The sequence below is a fragment of the Chrysochloris asiatica genome, unplaced genomic scaffold, assembly GCF_000296735.1.
Source record: "Chrysochloris asiatica unplaced genomic scaffold, ChrAsi1.0 scaffold00150, whole genome shotgun sequence".
NCBI lineage: Eukaryota > Metazoa > Chordata > Mammalia > Afrosoricida > Chrysochloridae > Chrysochloris > Chrysochloris asiatica.
The window spans coordinates 3,818,308-3,843,772 of NW_006408668.1; the positions used below are offsets into that span (position 1 = coordinate 3,818,308).

The 25,465-nt window shown below is 41.1% G+C and overlaps 1 protein-coding gene and 1 pseudogene across 1 annotated transcript in view; both read left to right on the top strand.

The window, feature by feature from the left end:
• The window catches only part of CREG2 (cellular repressor of E1A-stimulated genes 2), a 130,968-nt gene that overhangs the window by 22,305 nt on the left and 83,198 nt on the right, over positions 1-25,465 (top strand). The window lies entirely within an intron of this gene.
• LOC102810516 lies at positions 9,798-11,351 on the top strand (annotated as a pseudogene).

Genomic DNA, 25,465 nt, shown 5'->3' on the forward strand with positions numbered 1-25,465 from the left:
ACTATAAATCTTTACAGGGGCAGACAGCCACATCTTTCTCCTTAGGAGTGACTTGTGGGTTTGAACTGCTGACCTTGAGGTTAGCAACCCAATGCCTAATTCAAATCACCACATAAAAATAAACAACAAGACAAAATGGTTATATGTATATTTGTCAGAAAATGGATACCTTGTTAAGTTCTTAGACAATCTCAGCTTACAAAAATGAGGAAACAAAAGAATTTACTGATGCAACACAAGAATAATTGCTTATCTGAAAGGGGTTCAATATTTAGAAAGCAATCTTCTCATTTATTTAGCAACAATTTCCATGCATAATTACGGTCATGTTGCTGATATAACTCTCCAAATCAGCTAACATACTTTTGTGTACAGTGTTGATGCTGACTGTCTATGTTAGCAATGTTTTGGAAGCACCACTAATTAATAGTCTACGCCTTGAAACAGCATTGCTTTGTGGTCCATGCCTGTGACAATGATGTACTCCCCCTGGTCTAATAACAAACTCTTCTAGTACTTGTGGTTCCTGGCTCCCCTGGATTAAACTATCGCATATCATATTAGGATTTGCTATAGAAAAATTTAAGTCCTGGTGTGGCACTGAGGGTTAATGCACCAGACTGCAAAGCCCTTTGAACTGCAAGGTCGGCAGTTCAAGCTCACCATTCACTCCTCGGAAACCCTATACAGGGTCACTATGGGTCAGAACTGACTCGACGGCACTTAACAACAACAACATAGAACAATTACAAGGTTAAGAAGTTCCCTGGCCAGATATGCAAGCATCTCACTCAGCAGAGGCCACATGTACTAACATTGCTATGTTCTATAGTGAATACTGGTGTGGCACTGTGGGTTAATGTGCTGGACTGTAACGTTTGTTTGAACCACAAGGTCGGCAGTTCAAGCCCACCAGCTGCTTCTTGGAAACCCTATGCAGGATCACTATGTTTTGGAACCAACTGGACAGCACTTAACATCAACAACAATATAGTGAATACAGCCCGAGGCCAAGAAGGAAGGAGTCTGGTTGCAGAACAGGCTGTACCGCTCTCTTCCTTGAGCAGATAATCACTGTGTGCGGGTTTTTTGTTGTTGTTAAGTGCCATAGAGTTGGTTCTGACTCATAGTGGCCCCATATCAGGTTTCTGAGGAGCGGCTATCTCTAGGTGCCCACTTACACATGAGCAGACCAAGTTTTCTGGTCCTGAAATTCTGACTGCAGTCCTCTTGGGTCATGAACTGACCAATCTCACTGGTCCGTGTGACATACCCCAAGGATAAGTTAAAGGGTGTTTGAGTTGTCTAGTGTTACTGTAACAGAAATGCCACAAACAGAAATTTATTTTCTCATAGTTGTTGTTAAGTGCTATCGAGTCGGTTCTGACTTATAGTAACCCTGTACAGGGCTTCTGAAGAGCCGCTGGTGAGTTTGAATTGTTGACCTTGTGGTTCAAACCGACCTAGAGGTTAAGTGTTTCTCCTATAAAGCCACACCAAGGCTCCTTCTCATAGTTTGTTGTTGCTGTTGTTAAGTGTCCTTGAGTCTGTTCTGACCCATAGCAATACTGAGGCTAAAAATCCAAATTCTGGGTGTTGGCTGTAGGGGAAGATGTTTTTTCTGTAGGACCTGGAGGATGGCCCTGGTCTCTTTACAACTTCTTTCCCTCTGTTATCTTTTTGTGGCTTGGTGTTGATCTTCCCCTCTCTGATTTATCATTTTGGTTTATATCTCAAAGATGACAGACTTCAGCACACCCTGCACTGATATGCCCAGTGGAATTACATCCATAAGTATAAATTCAAAACCAGTTGCCACTGAGTCATTTCCAGCTCTTAGCAATCCTACAGACAGAGTAGAACTGCCCTGTAGAGTTTCCAAGGTTGTAATCTCTGTGGGAGCAGATGTTCTGCTCTTTTACCCAAGAAGCATCTGGTAGGTTTAACTGATGACCTTTCAATTGGCAGTAGTGTGCTTCATCAGTGATGCGGCTCTTACCCACAGGATAGGGTTTAGGAATCACAACACATATTTATGGGAAACACAATTAAATCCATAACCAAAGGATAGAGATTCCCAAGAGAATGCCCACTCAATGGAAGGATAGAATCAGTGCCATCCCTAGGGTCACTGTTTCCAGTGATACACACATCAAACAGCCTGGCTCCCTCAGCTTCAGCAGGGGCAGAGCCCATCTGAACATTTCCAAGGATTTCCAGAAAGGCCTTCATTCTAGAGGGGACTTGTCACATTCCTCCTCTCCCTTTCCTCTCCTCAGTCGCCTCTGGACATCTTGGAACCACATCTGGAGGTTCCTGTCCTTCACTCCACAGGGATATTGGATGTAACAGACTTTTACTAGGGTCTGAGAATACTGGGGAGGTGCTGGGGTTGCCAGAAAAAATACAGAATGCCCAATTTGAATTTCTGTCAAACAGCAAAATTATTTTTAATGTATGTCCCAAATGTTAGATGTTATTGTGGTTGTGGTTAAGTGCCATTGAGTCAGTTCTAACCTATAGCAGACCTGTATAGGAGGCTTTCTACTCCCGTAAAGATTTACACCCTCGGAAACCCTGTACAGGGTCGCTATGGGTCGGACCCGACTCGACGGCACTTAACAACAACAACATAGGGTTTCCAAGGAGCAGCTGGTGAGCTTGAACCACCGACTTTGCGGATCAAACCAACTTTGCAGTCCAGCGCATTAACCCACAGCACCACCCAGGGACTCCATACTTGTAATGAAAAAATAGATACTGTTTATCTGAAATTCAAATTTAATTGGATACCCTAGTGTGGCACTAGGATCAGCATTGGACTGTGAACCACAAAGTCAGCAGTTCAAACCCACCAGCTGCTCCTTGGAAACCCTATGCAGTGTCACTATGAGTCAGAGCCAACTCGATAACACTTAGCAACCACAACGTCTTGTTTTGCTTACTAAATCTGGCAACTCTAGATAATAGCCTAAGATTAGAAACCACATCACATCATTTTCTCTGCCTCCATCAGCAGCTACCCCTCATTACAAGGGTGGGAGGGCATCCCTCTCCTCTCCAGTCTTCCTCCAGGCTGTTAGATCCCATCCCCTCCAAATTCCAGGTCTCCTCTCTGTGCTTTCTTTCTCCTCTCTGAGCCTCATCAATCTCCCCCAAATAAAACAAAACATTCTGTGTTCCCCTGCCTATAGTTGTTGTTGTTAAGTGCCGTCGAATCGATTCCGACCCATAGAGACCCTGTATAGGGTTTCCAAGGAGCAGCTGGTGAGCTTGAACCACCAACCTTGCAGTTCAAACAACTTTGCAGTCTGACACATTAGCCCACATGCCACATGACCCTATGCATACCAGAACAAAACACTGCCTGGTCGTGCGCCATCCTCAAAATTTTTGTTATGCTTGAGCCCATTGCTGCTGCTACTGTGCCGGCCCACCACTTTCAGTATCTTCCTCTTTTTCACTGACCCTGCACTTTACCAAACATAATGTTTCCTCCTAATAGTATGTCCCAAGTAGGAGAGCATTCTGGCTGTACTTCTTCCAACACAGACACACCTTAGCCTTCAAACTGGGGTCTTTGCTCTTCAACGTTTTAAAGGGGTCTTGTGCAGCAGATTTGTGTAATGCAATACGTCATTTGATTTCTTGACTGCTGCTTCCAAGAGCATTGATTGTGGATCCAAGCAAAATGAAGTCTTTGACAACTTCAGTCTTTTCTCTGTTTACCTATCAAGAAAGTCAAAATTCCTTAACATTGAACAGTTTCTCAACCCCAAGGAGGACCCCTTTTCAGTATTGTTGTTGTTGTTAGGTGTCATTGAGTCGATTTTGACTCAACAACCCCATGTGACAGAGGAGAACTGCCCCAGAGGGTTTCCTTGTCATCTTATGAGAGCAGATCACCAGGACTTTGTCCTGCAAAGCTCCTGAGTAGGTTAGCAGTCAAGTGCTTAACCATTGTACCAACAGGGCTCCATCACACACCGTTAATTACCCTTCTCTGACTACAAACAAGAATCTGGAGTACTCTTGGAAGGGCGGACCATGGGCTGCCTTGCCTTATTAATTGGGCTTCATTAAAGTGCTTTTTCTCCTAAACAAAAGAATAGCTATTTCTGGCATGAATTTGCTACTACCACCAGCATCTCTACCCCAAACACAGGCAGATGCGCAAATTAAAAACCACCTGCAGTCAGTATTTTGTTTCTTTTATGGAACTTTTTGTTTTGTTTGTTTCTTACTTGATTCATTAGGGACCAGGAAGTGGAGTTAGGGACCAGGAAGTGGAGTTAGAGCCCGAGGTGAGGGGATAGTAGTTGGTATATCCAACTATGGAGGCCTGTGAAAATGCCAAGCAGAGAACAAGAGAACTATGGAGAGACTGGGTGAGGTTCAAGTGGATACAATGGGGAGTTCCTTTTGTATTGGATCCTTACAGGCCCTTGTTGTTGTTGTTAAGTGCCCTCAAGTCAATTCCTACCCATAACAACCCTATAGAGGGTTTCCAAGGAGCAGCTGGGAACAACAACGGAGGCCTGTAGGGATCCAATACAAAAGGAACTCCCCATTTTATCTACGTGAACCTCACCCAGTCTCTCTGTAGTCTTCTTGTTTTCTGGCATTTTTCGAAGGCCTCCATAGCCTAGACTGATGTATTATGCTCCACAATCCATTCAATGTGAAATGTTTTTATCTAAAGGAGAGATAACATTTAAAATAATTTATGCCTCCATTTGTGTTAGCTAAAATGTATTAGTCAGAAATATGTGTGTGTGTGTGTATGCATGTTAGCTTTAATAGTGAACAAATGACTACATGTATATGTATAGATGAGTGTGTATGTGTAAGGAACCCTGGTGATACTGAGGGTTAGGCACTGGCTGCTAATCACAAAGTTGGCTATACAAACCACCAGCCGCTCCACAGTAGAAAGATAAGGCTGTCCGCTCTCCTAATGACTGGCATTTTCAGAAACCTTAAGGAACAGTTTAATGATATGCAGATGATACAATCTTGCTTGCTGAAAGTGAAGAGGACTTACAATATTTACTGATGAAGATCAAGCACAGCCTTAGGTATGGATTACATCTCAATGTAAAGAAAACAAAAATCCTCGCCACTGGACCAATAAACAACATTCTTATCAACGGAGAAAAGATTGCAGTTGTCAAGGACTTCATTCCTCTTGGATCAACTATCAACACTCAAGGAAGCAGCAGCCAAGAAATCAAAGGACGTATTACATTAGGCAAATCTGCTGCACAAGACCGTTTTAAAGTGTTGAAGAGCAAAGATGTCAGCTTGAGGACTAAGGTGCGCCTGACCCAAGCCATGGTCTTTCCACTAACCTCATACACATGCGAAAGCTGGACAGTGAATAAGGAAAACTGTAGAAGAATTGATGCTTTTGAGTTATGGTGTTGGAGGAGAACATTGAAAGTGCCATGGACTGCCAAAAGAACCAACAGATCTGTGTTGGGAAAAGTGCAGCCAGAGTGCTCCTTGGAGGCCAAGATGGCTAAACTTCGTCTCTCATACTTCGGATATATTATCAGGAGGGAGCAGTCGCTGGAGAAGGATATCATGTTTGATAAGGTGGAGGGTCAGAGAAAAAGAGGAAAACCCCCTGCGAGATGGATTGGCAAAGTGGCAGCATCAGTGGACCCAAGCGTGGCAACAATTATGAGGTTGACCCAGGACTGGGCAGTGTCTTCTGTTATGCATAGGTTCGCTATGAGTCAGTACAGACTTGATGGCACCTAACAACAGCAATAGTGTCACTAGGAATCCTGGTGTGACTCTGTAAATAAGCAATGGACTACTACAAGGTTGGTATTTCAAACCTACCAGCCACACCTTGGAAATCCTATGCAGGGTTGCTGTGAGGCACTTAACAACAATAGGGTCACTATGAGTCAATGGCAGTGGGTTTGATTTGGGGTCTATGGTCAGTGACCTGAATTCAGATCAGCACTGGACTGCGAACCACAAGACTGTCTGGTCAATGTCACCAGCTGTTCCTCAGAAACTCTACATAGGGTTGCTGAGTCGGAACTGACTCAACCACTTAACATCAACAACAAACTGTGAGAAAATAAATTTCTTTTTGTTAATCCCATCCACTTTTGGTTATTTTTGTTACAGTGGCACTAAGACACAAAGTGACTCAATTCTAATCAAAAGTAAAAAAAAAATTCTATGGTGTCAGGAACTATAAAGGGTCTGATATATTACCCTGTTTGCAAACTAATAAGTTATTCTTTCACCATACATGGCTGCTAGCAGAAAAAACCAAGAGGCTCTGTGGTACAATAGTTACATGTTCAGTTGCTAATCAAAGGGTGGCAACTGGAACCAACCAGTCTTTCCAGTGGAGAAAAGACCTGGCAATTTACTCTCAGAAAGATTACAGCCTAGGACTCCGTATGATGTGAAGAAATTTCAGTGGAGCTGTCAGACTATGAAGCCCCACAGGGCAGTTCTCCTGGGTCCTATCAGAACCAACTTGACAGCACACAAAACCAAAGGAAAAAAACAAAACCAAGAATCTTTGATCAGAGACATAAGGCTTTGTAATAGCAATGACAGGATCCAGAATATCTGCATTTTACAGTACTGGCACTGAGTCCAAATTCCAACTGTGGGAATCCTAGAGAACCAGTTTAGGAGAGGCTCTTAGAGCTGGCAGAACCAAAATCTGGTATAATGCAGAGAACCTGCTTTCCCTTTGCCCCAGACAAAGGTCTTATCTTCTTTTTGGTTATTGTTATTAACTGCCATAGAGTCGGCCTTCAAATCATGGTGATTCCAGGCAAAACAGAATGAAATGCTGCCGCCCAGTCCTGTACCATACACATGATCAGTTGCAGATTGGAACTCTGTGTCCAGTCAGAGTTCTCATTGATTTTCAGAACTAGATCACCAGGCATTTTTACCTCATCCTTCTGACTCTGAAAGTTCCACTGAAATCTGTTCCACATCATAGCAACAGGCAAGCCTCCACTGTCAGTGGGGTGCTGGTTGTGCTTGAGATACACTACCCAGGAATCGAAGCAGAGTTTCCCACACGGAAGGCAAATTTCTACCAATGCCCACACAACACCTACCCTTTGCTATCTGTTCTGCAAGCAAAAAGATAGTACAGAACAAAGGCAGTTAGTGTCTCTGCTGACATTCAGAAACACAAAAGACCCAGGGGAAACTACCTTCATGTCCATGGTCTAGATAATCTTATCTGAGGGAAATGTATAATTTTGTGAATACTTTTACTTATAGGCTGTCTTCATTCTATGACGCAAATATAATGCTGACAACAAAACCAGATAAAGACACTGCAAGAAAAGAAAACTACAGGCCAATATCCTTTATGAATATAGATGTAAAAATTCTAGACACCTTACTAGTAAATAGAAGTTGAAAGTATATTAAAAGAGTAATATAATTCTCACCAGAAGCCACGTGGGTGAGAAGACAATGGAAAGACATACACAGAGCTCTGAAATTTTTTTTAAATGCCAATCAAGAGTCACATATCCAGTAAAATTGTCCCTCAAGTATGACAGTGAAATGAGGACATTTCCAGAAGAACAGAAATTAAAAGAATTTGTGAAAAACCATATCAACCTTACAAAAAATAACTAACGGGTGTTTTTTTGGACAGAAAACCAACAACAGCAGACAGCAACCGGAGATTAACATACATGACAATATCACCCAGAACTCAACCCAAATATAGAAGTATCCAAGGTAAAACAAGGAGTCTTGGTGTGGCGCTGTGGGTTAATGCACTAGACTGCAAGGTCATTTTGAACCACAAGGTTGACAGTTCAAGTTCACCACCCACTCCTCAGAACCCCTATACAGGGTTGCTCAGTCAGAATCGACACAATGGCACTTAAAAACAACAAAAAGGTAAAACAAATCTATAAGACTAAAAATAGGAACCCAGAAGTATCAGTTTGCAACAACAATAAAACACAAAGTAAAAAGAGGAAATAGTTCCAAAATTTCTAACTGAAGAGGAAATCAAATAAATTTCAAGAAAATAAATAAAAATAAGCCTAAATGTAACCCTAAAAATAGGTCCAGCCCTACTCCTAGCCCTAGCCCAACCCCTACCCATAAAAAAATGAAAGTGTAACAGCCAGTGACCAAGTAGGATTTATTCCAGAAATGTAGAGATTAAAGAAACTAAATTTATCCAGTTTAGAAAAAAAAAATGGTAAAATTATCTCTATTTGCAGATGACAAGATCCTATATATAGATACTACCAAAGAGTCCACAAAAAAATTCTAGCGCTAATAGAGGAATTTGCAAAGTACAAGATCACAAACAAAAATCAGTTGGGTTTCTATATATCAGCAATGAGAAATGGATATAAGGGAAATGATTCCATTTACAATAGCATCTTTGTTAAGTACCGTGAAGTCAGTTCTGACTCATAGTGACCCTGCACAGGGTTTCCAAGGCTGTAAATCTTTACGGGAGCAGAACGCCTCATCTTTCTCCCGCGGAACCACTGGTAGTTTCGAACTGCTGACCTTGAGGTTGGCAGCCCAATTCATAACCACTACGCTACCAGAGTTCCTTACAATAGCATCTAAGATAGCAAAATACGCGGGAATAAATATAATGGAGATTATAAAACACTACTGGAAATGATTAGCAAAGACTTAAGTAAATGGAAAGATGTTCCATGTTCATTGATTAGGAGATTTAACAGTTAAAATGTCAGTACTACACAAAGTGATTTATAGATTCAACAAAATTCCTATCAAAATTACAACAGCCTTCTTTACGTAAATGGAAAAACCAACCCACAACTTTATATAGGATTGCAAGAGGCCCCAATCAGTTAAGCAATGTTGAAAGAGAAGAATAAAGTAGGAAGACGGCTCAAATCCTGATTTTAAAACATGCAATTACAGTAATTGTATATGTGTCGTATACATGTATAAACAGTGTGGTAGGCTAATGGAATAGAATTGAGAATGCAGAAATAAATACACATGTCTGTGGTCAACTGCTTTTTGACAAGGTTCCAAGACCCCTAGATGGGGAAAGAAATGTATCTTTTAAAACAAGGTACTGAGAAAATGGGATTTCCAGATGCAAGAAAAATGAAACAGGATCTATGCCTCACACTACACACAAAAACAAATTTGAAGATAAAACCATAAATTGCTTAGAAGAAAATGCTGTTAGCCCTAACTTTTAATAATGGATTATCTAATAACAAAAGCACACAAAAGCAAAACCAAAAAGGACAAATGGGACTTCATAAACATCAAAACCTTTTGCTCATCAAAAGAAAAAAAAGCCACCGACTGGGAGAGTATCTTTAGAAATCACGGATCCGGTTCCAGTAAGAAGCGAACTTCCAAAATACAGGTGCCCCCCGCTTTTCGAAAGTTTGCTTTGTGGGCGTTTCGGCGCAACTAGTGACGTCGCGACGTGCCGTAAATGGCGACGGCGTCAGCCTCTACCGGCCGCCGTTCGGAAGCAATTTCTTGACGCAGCCCGAGGAGTCGCAGTCGCTTCGGACCCGGAAGGCGGCGGCGGGCGTGTGTTCCCGCGGCGCCCTGGACTGAGCCCAGAGGAGGCCGTGGACTGAAGCAGGTGGGCAATGCGAGGGCGGCGGCTGGTGGTGGCGGGCAGCGCGCGGGGGCTGCTGGGGCGCCACGGGAGGCGGGCCCGGGGGCGATGGCCGCGCGGACTCCCTATACTTCACTCCGGCGTCATCACGGCTTCTTCTTCGCTCGCAGGGACCCTGCTCCGGGGCTAGGTCGGAAACATGAGCAGCAACAATTTGAGTGGCTACGATGAGTTTGATGAGCAGTTGCGGATGCAGCAGTTGTACGGAGACCCCAAAGACGGCGACCCCCAGAAAGATCCTAGCGGAGAAGTGGATTCTTTGGGTCAGCAGCTGACGGACACCCCGTACGAGTGGGATCTGGACAAGAAGGCATGGTTCCCCAAGATCACTGAAGATTTCATTGCCACATATCAGGCCAATTATGGTTTCCCTAATGAAGGCGCGTCCAGCTCTACAGCAAACATACAAGATGTCAGTGCTGGTAACGCACTAGAACCACCACAGAGAAAACCCCCCGAGCCCACCGAACCTAAAACGAAAGGAGAAAAAAGAAAGGCTGAATCCGGATGGTTTCATGTTGAAGACAACAGAAATACAAATGTGTATGTGTCTGGTTTGCCTCCAGACATTACAGTGGATGAATTTATACAGCTCATGTCCAAATTTGGTATTATTATGAGAGATCCTCAAACAGAAGAATTTAAGGTCAAACTTTACAAGGATAATCAAGGAAATCTTAAAGGAGATGGGCTTTGCTGTTATTTGAAAAAAGAATCTGTGGAACTTGCCTTAAAATTTTTGGATGAAGATGAAATTAGAGGCTATAAATTGCATGTCGAGGTGGCAAAGTTTCAATTGAAGGGAGAATATGATGCCTCAAAGAAGAAGAAGAAGTGCAAAGACTACAAGAAGAAGTTGTCTATGCAACAAAAGCAGTTGGATTGGAGACCTGAGAAAAAGGCTGGACTGTCCCGGATGCGCCATGAACAAGTTGTCATCATCAAAAATATGTTTCATCCCATGGATTTTGAGGATGATCCATTGGTGTTAAATGAAATCAGAGAAGACCTTCGAGTAGAGTGTTCAAAGTTTGGCCAAATTAAGAAAGTTATTATCTTTGATAGGCATCCAGATGGTGTTGCTTCTGTGTCCTTTAAGGAACCAGAGGGAGCTGATCTTTGCATTCAGACCCTTGATGGAAGGTGGTTTGGTGGCCGTCAAATCACTGCTGAAGTTTGGGATGGGACTACAGATTATCAAGTGGAGGAGACCACAAGAGAAAGAGAAGAAAGACTGAAAGGATGGGAGGCTTTTCTCAATGAACCTGAGGGCAACAGAAACCTTCAGAGTGCCAATCTCAGCAGAGTTTCAGAAAGAGCAGGGCCTTCTGGAGAAGGGAATTTTCCAGAGCATCCTGGCACATCTGGAATGAATGTCACAGGTGAGATGGCAGTTGAAGCACCAACAGAAGTTGAAAAGAAGTTTGAAACACCCAAAGACAGAGAATTTAAAGAACAGATTTCTGGGAAAGATGCTAAACAATGCCAGCCCAGTGAAGACTCTGAGGAAGGCTGCAGTGAAAGAGTATCTGAGAAAAGCAGACACCAAAAAGAATCTGAAGATAATGACTCTGAAAGAGAACCTAAAAAGAATAAATTCAAAGAAGATTATAAAGAGAATGGCCTTGAAAAGGATCCCAAAGAAGATGGCCCTGAAAAGGATTCTGAAGATGACTCAAAAAGACTGCTCTGAAAAACAGTGTAAAGATGATGCTGAAAAATAAAGAAAAATGTCTTGAAACCAAACTGATGTGATGACTTTTGAAAATATTCTTGAAAAACTGTTAAGACTCTGAAAACTCTAAATTTTAAGGTGATAGCTCTGAAGAAGTGATGAGGAAGATTCCAACAGTTTGAAGCATATACAAATGAAAAGAAAGAACATACATATGGAAAGTATTTGATGACGGAGTCATGAAAAAGAGAATAAGGAAAAGGCTGATGAAAAGGAAGAAGATGAGATAGAGGACAAGTTGTTAAAGATTAAAATGAGAAGACAGATGGAGATACAGCTGAAAAGTCCTTTGAAGGTGACCATTTCAACAAGTTGTTTGATGACAGAGGGACTCTGGGCTATTTGGGGAATCTTCAGGATAAAGGGACCTTGTCCTCAGTACATGATGATGATCTTTAATCATTTCAACTTGCCTTTTCAAGAGATACTTAGGTCTTACATTTGTCTCTACTTCCTTGAGGGTAATTACTAGCAGTATTACATGAACGTGTGCATAGTGGTAGGATGCCATCAGATTAATGCATTGATATTTTCATTGTTAACTGTACCTAATCATTTCAAATATTTGTTAATTGGTTGTTTAAAAGTTCGTAGTTGTAATGCAAGTAAACTGATACTTGTCTTATTGTCAGATTTGTTAAACGCATGCAGATATGACATTTTTAAATGTATTCTGACAGAAGTTTGTGATATTTAAAAATAAGTTGATAATAAAAAAGAAAAAATTTTCTTTATGTCACTTAGTATTTACAAAAATCCTCCATTAGTTCCTGTTTTCACTAACCAAAAGTAATCTGAAGGATTTTTGCTGTTACAAAAAAGGCGAAAAGCAAAACCTGGTATTCAGTGTTTGTTTATAGTGAGCCATTAAAGAGGAGCACACTTCCTAAGAAGCGGTGGTGGTGTAGCCAAACTCTTTCCCAGGACATACACTAAGCATATCAGCATGAAGCCACCATAGCTTTGAACTGTCTATGTGAGTACTATATATTAGTGTAAGGAGCTCTGGTAGAGTAGTGGTTACGAATTGGGCTGCTAATCTCAAGGTCAGCAGTTCGAAACTACCAGCAGTTTCACAGGAAAAAGATGAGACATTCTGCTCCCATAAAGATTTATAGCCTTGGTCAGCATCAACTCTACAGCACTTAACAACAACAGTATATTAGTGAGGACTCTGGTGTGGCGCTGTAGGATCAGCACTGGATGTCAGTTCAAACCCACCAGCTGCTCCTTGGGAACTCTATACAGGGTTGCTATGAGTCGGTACTTAACAACAACAAATTCTGGTATGGCACTGTGGGTTAATGCGCCAGGCTGCAAAGCCATTTCAACTGCAAGGTCGGTGGTTCAAGCTCACCAGCTGCTTCTTGGAAACCCTATACAGGGTCGCTGTGGGTTGGAACTGACTGGACAGCACTTAACAAAATATACTAGTGTTATTTTAGGTTTAACGTGTTATTTGGTATGATTTACGGGTAGTTTTTTTTTTTTTGAGTATGGGAACACACCAAGTTTTTTCTCATATAAATTAATAGTGATGGTTTCTTTGCTTTGCATCATTTCTTAAGACAACCCAATCCTAAAGTTGCAAAGGACTTTAAACACTTCACCAAAAAAAACATTCAGATGGCCACCAAACACATGAAAAGACGTGCAGTGCCATTCACGATAAGAGCTTTTTTGGGGAAATTCCATTTTCATGCACTTTTTGAAACCCTGTCATGCAATTTCATCCCTGCTAAGATGGATAGGGGGCCTTGTATGGCACTATTGGATAAGCACTGGACTGCTAGCCACAAGGTCAGCGGTTCAAACCCATTAGGTGCTCCTCGGAAACTATTCAGGGCCCCTATGAGTTGGAACTGACTTGACAGCACTTAATGGGATAGATAAGATGAAAAATAAATAACAAACGTTGGCAAAGATGTGGGGAAATTGCAGTTTTTACCCATTGTTAGAAGGAATGCTTAGTGATAACAGCTGTTGTGGACAACAGTGTGGTAGTTCCTCAAAAACTAAAATTTGAACTACTGTATGACCCAGCAATTTCACTGCTAGATATATACCAAAAAGAAAACAGAGACTTCAGCAAATACTTGTACAGAAAGTCCCTGGATTACAAACAAGTGTCTATTTCTAAAACTTTAAGTCAGAACAGCTAAGTATTGTTTGTATCTAATGTCACTTAGTCAAACGCTTACTTTAGTATGTGAGGGGTCTTCAGAAATTTCATGGGAAAATGGAATTTTTCATGAGCTTTTTGAAGCCCCTTTATAGTGCACCTCTGCATAAAAAAATTAAAAAAGCACTTTCAGAACACTAAAACATCTTCAATATAATAATACGGTATAGTAATAATGTTTTGATGGGTGTCAGAAAGCATCAGTTTGTTATTGTGAACCATTGTATGCATGTCAAAATGTTAATGTAATGGGCTTTGCAGGGATTGTTTTCTAACTATACTTTGCATGTAAGTCAGACATTCATCACCTGGGGGCTGCCTGCACACTCTTCACAATAGCCCAAAGGTGAAAACACCCTAAATGTCCATCAGCAGATGAATGAACAAGCAAAATTTGGTACATACCATGGCATAATACTGGAGTACAAATCACAAAGTCAGTGGTTCGAGCCCACCAGCCACTTGAAGAAAGATGAGACTTTCTGCTCCTGCAAAGATTTACAGCTTTGGAAACCCTCTACATTGTTGCTAAGCGCTGTCAGAACCAACTTGACAGCACTTAACAACAACAGAAATGACATCCTGATACATGCATGTTATGGTGTGGATGGAGCATGAAGACATTTTGCTGGGTGAAATAAATAAATCACAAAAGCACAAAATTGTATGGTCTCACTTATATAAAAAGACAAGAGCAGCCAAATGTATAGAGATCAAACTTTATTAGTAGTTACCAGAGGCTAGTAATTGCTGTTGATATGTTGTTAAGTGCAGTCAAGTTGGTTCCAACTCATAGCAACCCTGTATAGGATTTCCTAGGAGTGGCTGATGAGTTAGAATGGCCCACCTGGCAGTTCAGACTGACCTTGCGGTCCAGCGCATTAACCTGCTGTGCCATACCAGAACTCCCAGTAAGCTATACACCTGTAAAATATTCCATCTTGTTGTGTGATGGGCATATTTACAACAGTGACCCCATCCCGCCTCCAAAAAAAAAGGTGGAGCAGCTGAGACTGCTTATGTTCAACCAAGCACCTGATGGAACTCCGTTCCTCGGTTTGGAGTTCTAAGGTCGTGGTTTCATGGAGCATACCAGTTAATTGTCCTAATAACGTATTGAGTACTTACTTCTGTTCTGCCTCCTGGTTAGTTGCATAGTTCCCAGAGTCTTAAAAGCTTGCAGGCAATCATTCAAAACACAACTGGTCTTTAATCTCCTGCAACAGCAGAAGGAAAAATTAAGTAAGGACTAGAAAATAGAATGTGCAGTTAATTGTCTCCATGAACATCTGCCTCACTTGCCAGAAGACCAAATGAACTACCAATCCTAAACATTTTGATTAAAGATTCTATAGCAGAATCCCGATCAAAGGGGGCAGAAACGTAGAACAGAATTTCATATTTTCATCCATCTCAGATTTTCTGGAGCCATGGAGATTGGATGAACCCCTGAAATGCTTGCCTTACGATATTTTTTAAACCTTAAACTAAAAATATCCTCCTAAGTCATCTTAAAGCCAAACAATGTTGTTGTTAAGTGCCTTCGAGTCGCTTCCAACCCATAGCAACCCTGTATAGGGTTTCCAAGGAGCAGCTGGTGAGCTTGGACCACCAACCTTGGGGTTCAAACCAACTTTGCAGTCCAGTGCATTAACTGGAAAGAATGCCTGCCTTGAGTATTTAGGTTTTGAAAATGTAGCTATGTGGGATCAAATTGACAACAGCTGCTAGAGTGAGCTAGCATGATCAAGGAGCTCTGGTAGCGTAGTGGTTACAAATTGGGCTGCAAACCACAAGGTCAGCAGTTTGAAACTACCAGCTGTTCTATGAGAGAAAGATGAGGCTTTCTGCTCCCGTAAAGATTTACAGTCTCGGAAACCCTCTACAGGCTCACTATGAGTCGGAACTGACTCCACCGCTCATAACAACTAGAGTGATCAGATAAGAACCTTTGGGTGCAATCAGTTTATGTTAATAAGGATGGAACAATGCATAAAAGGAGAGTAAGATTGGTTGTAGAACTTGAAGAATGTAATCATTGTTACTAAATTGTACATGTAGAAACTTGAATTGGTGGACATTTTTGCTGTGTATATCTCAACAGCAAACTAAAATAATTGAAATAAATATAGGGTGTCTTCACTTTGTTACACTTCATGTAAGAACCATGTTCTTGACTTATCTCATATTGTAGTAACTTTATTGTTTATATTATAAATAGTTCATGGATTATTATTAATGCCATCTAACATTACCCAGGAATGTCCAGACCACGTGAGCCATTCTAAGAATGGAAACAATAACAGGGTTTCAGAAACTTGAAGCTTTTCTATTATGTGAGAAATCTTTCAGTTTCAAGAAACAGAAAAATTAGCTCAAATGGACTCAAAGAATTATAAAAGAATGTTGTTAAGTAGGAATTGGTTCCTACTTATAGCAACCCTGTGTACAACAGAATATTGTCCGGTCTTGCAGTCCCTTCACACTCATTGCCGTATTTGAGTCCATTGTTGCAGCCACTGCATCAGTCCATCTCTGGACATCTTTGAACCACATTTGGAGGGTCCTGTCCACTCCACAGGGATACTGGATGTAACAGACTTATGAGGGTCTGAAAATAGGAGGAGCAAGCTACAACTAGGGTTGCCAGATAAAACAGAATGCCCAATCCAATTTGATTTTCTGATAAACAGCAAAATGATTTTTAGTGTGTGTCCCAAATATTGGATGGGATAAACTTATACTGAAAAAACTATACTGTTTATCTGAAATTCAAATATAACTGGATATTTAAATTTAACTGGTAGAATTCAAGGTCACTTTGAACCACAAGGTTGGTAGTTTACATTTGCCAGGCACTCCTCGGAAACTCTATACAGGGTCGCTATGAGTCGGAACCGACTCGACGGCACTTAACAGCAACAACATGCATGGGAAGTAAATAATTCTACCATATAACCACCACTTTTTATTTTTTTTAATGAAAGTGTGTTGTTAATAATTGCTGTTGAGTTGGTTCTGACTCATAACAACCCTGTATATGGTTTCCAAGGAGCTGCTGATGGATTTAAACTGCCGACCTTGTGGTTTACAGTCCAGTGTTGATCATACAGTGCCACACCAGCACAGTGGGCGATGAGTTGGGCTGCTAACTGCAAGGTCAGCAGTTTGAATCTACCAGGAGTCTGAAAGTAGGCACTCATAAATGAAAAGCTGGGTCCCCAAGGCACACAGGCCCTGCTTTCCCAGGTGGTGTTACATTTGCAGGAGCAGCATTTGCCAATAACCTCAGGCATGTTGCACCCCCTATGACTAAGGGTAGGGATGCAGGCCAGTTTCCTTTAGATGATGTATTTAGTAATCTGCTGTAACAATTTAAACAAATTTACTGACTTAAGATAACACAAATATAGTAACTTGCCGTTCTAAAGATCAGAAGTCTAAAGCTGATCTTCCTGGGCTGAAATCAAGATGTTGAATGGCTACATTCCTTCCGGAGGCTCCAGAGGATCATCTGTTTTCTTGCTATTCAAAGTCTATCCAAGCTTCTTATTCACGACTCTGTTCCTCCATCTTCAAACTCAGCAACAGCCAGTCCAGTCTTCTCACATCTCATTCCTCTGACACCCTCTAACATGGTATTTTTTGTTTGTTTGTTTGTTTGTTTATTTGTTTTGATAAAACAATGACATATTTTTCAGTATATATAAAATCAAAAGGAATTATTTCTTAGATCCTCGTTCCCTGAGCCAACAACATATACTTTTTCTAAACACAGGAAGAAAAATGTTACAAATGACTCTATGCAAAGAATGGGCTGGGTTATTATAGTTTGGGGGGGGGGCTTCAAGTTTTTATTGTGGATTGAGTGAAAGTTTACAGGGCAGATCATCATTTTTACATTCAACAAATCATATACCTTGTTTCATGACAAGGACTATAATCCCCTCCATGTACCATCAGTTAACAGTATTTTTCTCTATTCATTTTAGCTCTTTTTTTAAAAAAAAAAAAAAAAAAACACTCAGACATATATAATAATTTAAACAACCAAAGGGCACATTCTGCAAGTCTGCCTTCTGGCCACCAGCTCTCAGTTCCTCTCTTCCCATGAATCTAGAGACCTCAGCTGCTCCCTTTTGCCATGTCCCAATCTCTGCCTCAATCTCTGGTGTCCCTGCTTCTCTGGATAGGGTCCCACATTCCGCTTGTGCTCTACTCCCTTGATGGTCCTAGAGTCCTCTGTTTCTGGACTGTAAAATTAACTACTCCCCCATTTTTGTTACAAAATTTCTACCTTTAAAATTGTGACAGTCACAATTAGTCGTGATAACAATTACTCACTGTTGACTTATAAGGATCTTGTCCCCATCTCCTTTCACCAGACTCATCTAAACTATTCATTAGGGACTCTGTCTTCCCCTGCATACTCTTAAACTAAATTCTTAAAACCTTGTAAGCCAGTCACTTCGTGCCTCTATCCCCCCTCATTTTAGGTAGCCAATATCTGTGTTGCCCATCCCTATCTACCCTGTGTAGAGAGAGGGGTTAGGGTTGATATTTGATGTGAAGCCTCCTTCCCTCTCTGTTGGTATTTTGAGCTACCACATCTGTAAGTATAGGTCAAGTTCATGAAATTGTAGCAATTTACCCTTGTTTCCTTTATCAAAAATTGGGATTTTTAAAAATCTTCCTCTAGCCAAGTTCTGATCATCAAGCCATAAGGCTAGGTCAAATGAGTACTATCTGCAAGTTTGGGCATTCTTGTGCATCTCCCCTCACTGCATACCAGCTGGATGCTTAACTCTCAGCTGTAGCGGTCCATCCCTTTCCCACTTTTAAGCACTCTTGTTATTGTTCTAGAAGGTGCAAACAGTTTGTGCTGAACTATTAACCTGGTGTGGAGCTGTAGGATAAGCACTGGAATGAAAGGTCGGTTTGAACCGCAAGGTTAGCAGTTCAAACCCACTAGCCGCTCCTCTGAAACCCGATACAGGGTCGCTATGAATTAGAAGCGAGTCAATGGCACTTAACAACAGCAACACTAACCAAACAGGTGGTGGTTCAGCTCTACCCAGCAGCACCACAGAAGAAAGACCTGGTGATCTGCTTCCATAAGGATCACAATCAAAAGCCAATGAAGCTGAATTCTACTCTGTAACACATGAGACCACCATAAGTACGAATTGACATGACAGCCACAGTATTGGTTTGTGTTTGCATTGGGCCTGCACAGATTACCCAGAACAATCTCCGTATTTGAAGCTCAACTGATTAGCAACCTTAATTTGCCTTAACGATGTAAGTTAACATGTTATTGTTGTTAAGTGCCATTGAGTCAATTCCATCACAGAGTAACCCTGCATAGGGTTTCCAAGGAGCAGATGATGAGTTTGAACCGCTTACCTTGTGGTGAGCCGCCCAGTGCTTATCCTGGAGCACCTCACCAGGAGTCCAAACTACCCTAGTCATGTTTTTAGATAAAATGTGGACATCTCTGGAGGGGCCATAATTCTGCCTATAACACATGGGAAGGAAGTTTATATTGAGTTTAGCTGCGTTGCCCACTGCATAAATAGAATGTTTTCTGGTTTACCTATTTAAATATGTAATCTCCTTTCTATTCAATGTAATCACCATCAGTAGAGAATCAAAAATGCTCCCTATTTCGATGAAACAGAAGGAACCCTGGTAGCGTAGTGGGTTATGAGCTGGGCTGGTAACTAAAATGTCAGCAGTTCGAATCTACCAACCACTCTGCAGGAGAAGGATGAAGCTTTCTGCTCCCGTGAAGATTTACAGCCTTGGATTCAAAGGGTCACTATGACTCAACAGAATACAACTACCAACCACCATATAATGACTTACTTATGACTGCTAATTTTAACACAGAGCAATTTTGTGACTAAATTAGCATTAATAGTAAACATATAAATTGGGTACAAGTGAGGACCATCCTGTCTAGACACTAATTCTAATGTACTTTGTTGCTGTTGTTATGTGCCATGGAGTCGGTTCCGACTCATAGCGACCCTATACAGGGTTTCCGAGGCTGTAAATCTTTACGGGAGCAGAAAGCCTCATCTTTCTCCCACGGAACAGCTGGTAGTTTCGAACTGCTGACCTTGCGGTTCGCAGCCCAATTCGTAACCACTACGCTACCAGAGCTCCTTTCTAATGGCCCTTTTGTACATAATATTTAAGAACTGAATCTATACTGAACTTAGTAAAGAAACTAAAACAGATGGGAGAAAGTCAGTAAAAATAATTAACAGGAGCTAAATTTTTCATGTTCTAAGTCTAATGTACTTAGTGCATGAAAAATTTAGCTCCTGTTAATTATTTTTACTTTCTCCTATCTGTTTTAGTTTCTTTACTAAGTTCAGTATAGATTCAGTTCTTAAATATTATGTACAAAAGGGCTTCCAAAGTTCTTTGGAAAAATGGAATTTTTCCACAAACTTTTTGAAGCCCCCTCATATATTGCATCCTGTAGTTCTGTCATCTTTTCATCATTCTTTCACCCACAAGAAACATTCACAATTCAGCAACTATATTGTTGCAATATCAAAAACACTTTGAAATGGTACATAGTGTTCCCATATGAAGCAATTTGCCCCTGATTGTGTGGGCATGCCTACTTTTACTCTTTCTTTTTACAACTCAACAGGATGTGTAAAAAAAAAAAAAAAAAAAAAGTCCATGCAGGTGAAAACAAGTTCCATAAGTATGTATAAGTAAAACATATGCTTTACTTGACAGATATACCTTTCTCATGATTTAAAATGTAATGTAATGAGTTTTAATGAATCATGCTTCCAGACAGCCGTTTTAGAATATGTACTATCTCTGGATTCAACAGCACTTAACAGTGACAGAGTTGATATATTTGTAGTGTTGGCAAAGAGTAGCAAACATACCGTAGACTGCCAGAGAATAAACAAATCGGTCTTTGAAGAATAACAACCAGAATGCTCCTTTTCCTTAGAAATGAGGATGGCTTTGCTTCATTTGGACTTTGCTTCATTTGGACACATCGGTTATAAGGAAAGACCAGTCACTAAGAAAAAAAAAAAAAAAATCCTGGATAGCAAGCAGAAGTTCTGCAAAAAAATGAGGGAACCCCTTAATGAGAGGGATTGGCACAGTAGCCGCAACAATGAGGTCAAACATACCAGTGGTCGTAAAGGTGGCACAACATGTCAGTCTGTTACCCCTATGTAGTAGGCACCGACTCCATGTAACCTTACACAACCACCTATACAAACAGAGCAAACAGAACACACCTGCCAAAGTCTGCTTGGCCAGGTGTTTTGAGGGTTCCCAAGACTACCCTCAAGTTCGATGATTTGCTAAGAGGTCTCATGAGACCAAGCAGCTCATGATTAGTTTATTACAACAAAAGGATATACACCAAGATCTGCAAATGGAAAAGGTAGATGGGGCATAGGCCAGGTTACATGTTATCCCTTCTACAGTCAAAGGTTCACTCAGCAGTCTCTTACTGCTCAAACTCTGCACTTTTCAAAGGAAGGCATATCTTCTGAAAGGCTGGCCCTTGGACTATCCTGCCTGACATGAATGTTTTTGTATGCCTCAAGCCCTGGGCTGTGCTGTATTGGTTTGCCCTCTTAGGAGCTGGAGACTAAATCCTTAATCTAAGATTGTTCCCTCCCAATGGAGTTTCATGAGGAAGTGCTTACTTCTTCCAGAAAGGATGTGACATCATGTGCAAAGTATCGCCAACCAGGGAGGCTCTTTTGAAGCTTGCTGTCCAGGGATTTTACCAGGTTTAACTATGTAAACATGCAGTGCCCACAATACTGTCCTTAGTTTGACGATTCGGCCTCCAGCTCCTAAGAGGTCACAGCACACCCTGGGGCATCAGACATATGAAACATTCAGGCAGGATATTCAGGCCAGCTTTCCAGAAGACACACCTTCCTTTGGAAAGTGCAGGGTTTGAGCAGTAAGAGACTGTTGAATTAACCCTTCACTGTAGCAAGGATGGTATGTAACCTACATCACATGGCAATTATGAGGATTGAAGAAGATGTCAGGTTCTTTAAAATACGAGAAGTTAAGTAAATGCAAATACCACATCTGATTTCAAAGTGGAAAATGTTAGAAATTACATGCTCTCAACATTAATCAGGTTTTTGAGACTAAATAAATGAATAGGTAGCTAGATAGGGAACTGAAATTATTTGTGCACCAACAACCCAGAAGCTGTCAAGGCCTGCATAAAATGGGCCCCAGTTGTTCCCATATTACTGGAGGGCATCAGATCACAGATGACTAGGAAGGTAAAAATTAGTTAACATTTCCAGGAGTCAGAAAGAGTATGTCTCCCAGATTTCCCTGGACTTCTTAGAAGCTACAGCTCCCAAAACAGGAAGGAGGCCAACCGCAAGCCAGTCTCCATTTTCAGTATGAGTTGAAGGGAACTGTCAAGAATTTTGTAGATTAACTCTTGCTCACATTACATATGATCCAATACCCTCCTAATTTAGTCCCTTTCACTGCCATAAAAACTTACATCTGCAACAAATTTAGTAAGTGAGGTAAAAGAGGAAGGGGCTTTTGATGTTCATTTCATGGGAACCATTCATTCCTGACCATCCTCTTGGTATTCCATGATCCATATCACTACCAACTGGAGTCCTGGTTTGGCGCTGTGGGTTAATGTGTTAGATTGCAAAGTTTGTTTGAACCACAAGGTTGGTGGTTTAAGCTCACCAGCCACTCCTTGGAAACCCTATACAGAATCACTATGGTTCAGAACCAACTCTTCAGGACTTAACAACAACACGACCAATTGAGATAATAAGTCCCTAGAGCCTGCAAGCCATTCTACCCTTCCAGATTCCTCAAAATCAGGAGCACCACCACCACCATATTGAGGGCTTACTACACACCAGTCTCTAAGTCTTCATGTGAATTTGTGCCTTTAATCCTCATTTAGAGGCTCAAGAAGACTCAATGAGCAGTTGTTGTTGTTGAGTGCAGTCAAGTCGGTTCCAACCCATAGTGACCCTGTACAGGGTTTCCAAGGCTATAAATCTTTACGGGAGCAGAAAGCCTCATCTTTCTCTCACGGAGCAGCTGGTAGTTTTGCAATGCTGACTTTGCGGTTCGCAGCTCGATTCGTAACCACTACACTACCGATGAGCAGTATCCCTCCTCAATTCCCACAATTTAACCCAGGGTCCGCAAATTCTTCTGTAATGGGGAGGTGGTGTGAGTCATCTGGTCTCAGTCACAACTTCTCAGCTTTGCCACTGGTGCAAACATAGCCATAGGCCATCTGTAAACAAATGGATGTGGCTGTGTTCCCATGAAACTTGACTGACGCACATTGAAATTTTAATTCTGTATGTTCATGTGTCATACAACAGTCGTCTTTTTGATTCTTTTGAATCATTTTAAAATATAGAGTCTATTCTTAGTCCCAAGTTAAACAAAAATAAACGGGAGACCACATTTGCCCTGCAAGTCATAATTTGCCAATTGAGAAATAAAAGTAAGGCAGGGAGAATAGCAAAATATCACCTCTACTATTGATGTGTACAGGGTCGCTATGAGTTGGAACCGACTCCACAGCACACAACAACAACAACAACAACAATTGATGTTGTGGCGCTGTAGGTAAATGCGCCAGACTGCAAAGCCATTTGAACTGCAAAGTCGGCAGTTCAAGCTTACCGGCTGCTCCTCGGAAACCCTATATAGGGTCACTGTGGGTCGGAATCTACTCGACAGCACTTAACAACAACAATAACAACAACTATTGATAAGCCAAGATGGAAAATGTGACTTTCATGCGAGGGTACCACCACTCATCTGTCAGTTTGTTATCCTGTGGTGACTTGTGTGTTGTTGTGATGCTGGAAGCTATGCCACCAATATTTTGAATACCAGCAGCAAGGTCAACCATGGTAGAAAGGTTTCAGTGGAGCTTCCAAAGAGAGTCTAGAAAGAAGGAGAGGTGGACCACTTCTGAATGGTTAGACACTAAAAACCTTATGAATAGCAGCAAACAGTTGTCTGGTACAGTACTGGAAGATGAGCCCTTCAAGCTGAAATGCACTCAAAATATGACTGGGGAAGAGCTGCCTCCTCAGAGTAGAGTTGACCTTAATGACATGGATGGAGTTAAGCTTTTAGGAAGGACCTTCATTTGCAGATGAGGCACAACTCTAAATAAAAAGAAACAACTGCAAACATAACATTAATAATCAGAACCTAGAATGTAAGAAAATTTGAAGATGTGAAAAATGAAATGGAATGCATAAAGATAAATATCCTAGGCATTAGTGAGCTGAAATGGACTGGTATTAGCCATTTTTAATCAGACAATTATATGGTTTACTATGCCGGTAACAAAAAATTAAAGAGAAATGGTGTAGCACTGATCATCAAAAAAAACATTTCAAGATCTATCTGGAAGTACAATGCAATAGGACAAATATTCATACTAGTACAAGGAAGACCAGTTAATAACAGTACTGTTTAAATTTACCCACCAACCACTAAAGCCAATGATGATGAAATTGAAGAATTCTACCAACTTCTTCAGTCTGAAACATGCATTCTACAAAGATCCAGGTCTAACTAACACAGTCAACCAACTTGACACCATGTTGTTGTTGTTAAGTGCCATTGAGTTTATTCTGACTCATAGCAACCCTCTTTGGGTTTCTGAGGAGTGGCTGGTGAGTTTGAATCGCCAACCTTGTAGTTCAAACCAACCTTGTGGTCCAGTGCATTATCCTGCAGCACCACACCAGGACTCCCAACTTGGCACCGTAGACATATGTATCTAAAATCCTACTCCAAACAGCAACACAGTCTACCTTCTTCTCCAGCATGCAGGAATCATTTTACAGGGGGGGAAAAAAAAAATCATTCGTCACAAAGGAAACCTCAGTAAACTAAAAAACACTGAAATACTGCAAATCATCTTTTTGGATCACAATGCTATAAAACTAAGAAATCAATAATAATCAGAAAGAGGGGATTGGTTAAAACTGTTATTCAGAAAACTGAATAACAACTTGTTTTAAAGCTACGGGTAATAGAATAAATTAAAAACAAATTTTTTTTAATTTGTGGGATCAAATGAGAATGAAAACACAGCATTCCAAAACCTTGAGGGTGCAGCAAAAGCAGTACTTAGAGGAGAATTCATAGCAATAAACACACAAATCAAAAAGAAGAGCCAAAATCAATAGGTAACCCCACAACTTGAAGTAGATGAAGAGCTGCAGGAAAGTCCCAGTCGTTTAGTGTCATTGAGTTGGATCCAACTCATAGCAACCCTTTATAAGTTTCCAAGAAGCAGCTAGTGGGTTTGAACCACCAATGTTTCAATCCAAACTGATCTTGCAATCCAGTGCTTATCCTCTAGCGCCACACCAGGACTCTCAACAAAGATGAGAGCAGAAATAAATGAAACAGGAAAAAAAAAACCCAGAAATAATCAAAAAGACTAGCAGGTGGTTTGGGGGAGATTTTTCCATAAAATAGATAATAGAAACCCCTAGACTATGACCCTTGATCACCCTTTAGGCTCTCCCCTTGGGCTCCATCTTCAGCCAAACAATCAATATGACTATAGGGTCAAAAACAACACTAGAGAAGTACCCACTCCTGAGAACAATTAGCTGTTGGAGATCAAAGGACAGCATTTGCCCAAGGAAAAAGTTCTCAAGACCAGAGGCTGTTAGGACAGTAGAAGGGATGGAAACTGAAAACAAGGCAGACATAGGATGAATGGTGTTACATTGTGAGGCTTGCCACTGATGACAAAAACCAAAATGTATATGTATTGTGGAATGGAAAATTGGTTTGCTCGTAAACCACCCAATACACACTAACTAGTTGTTGC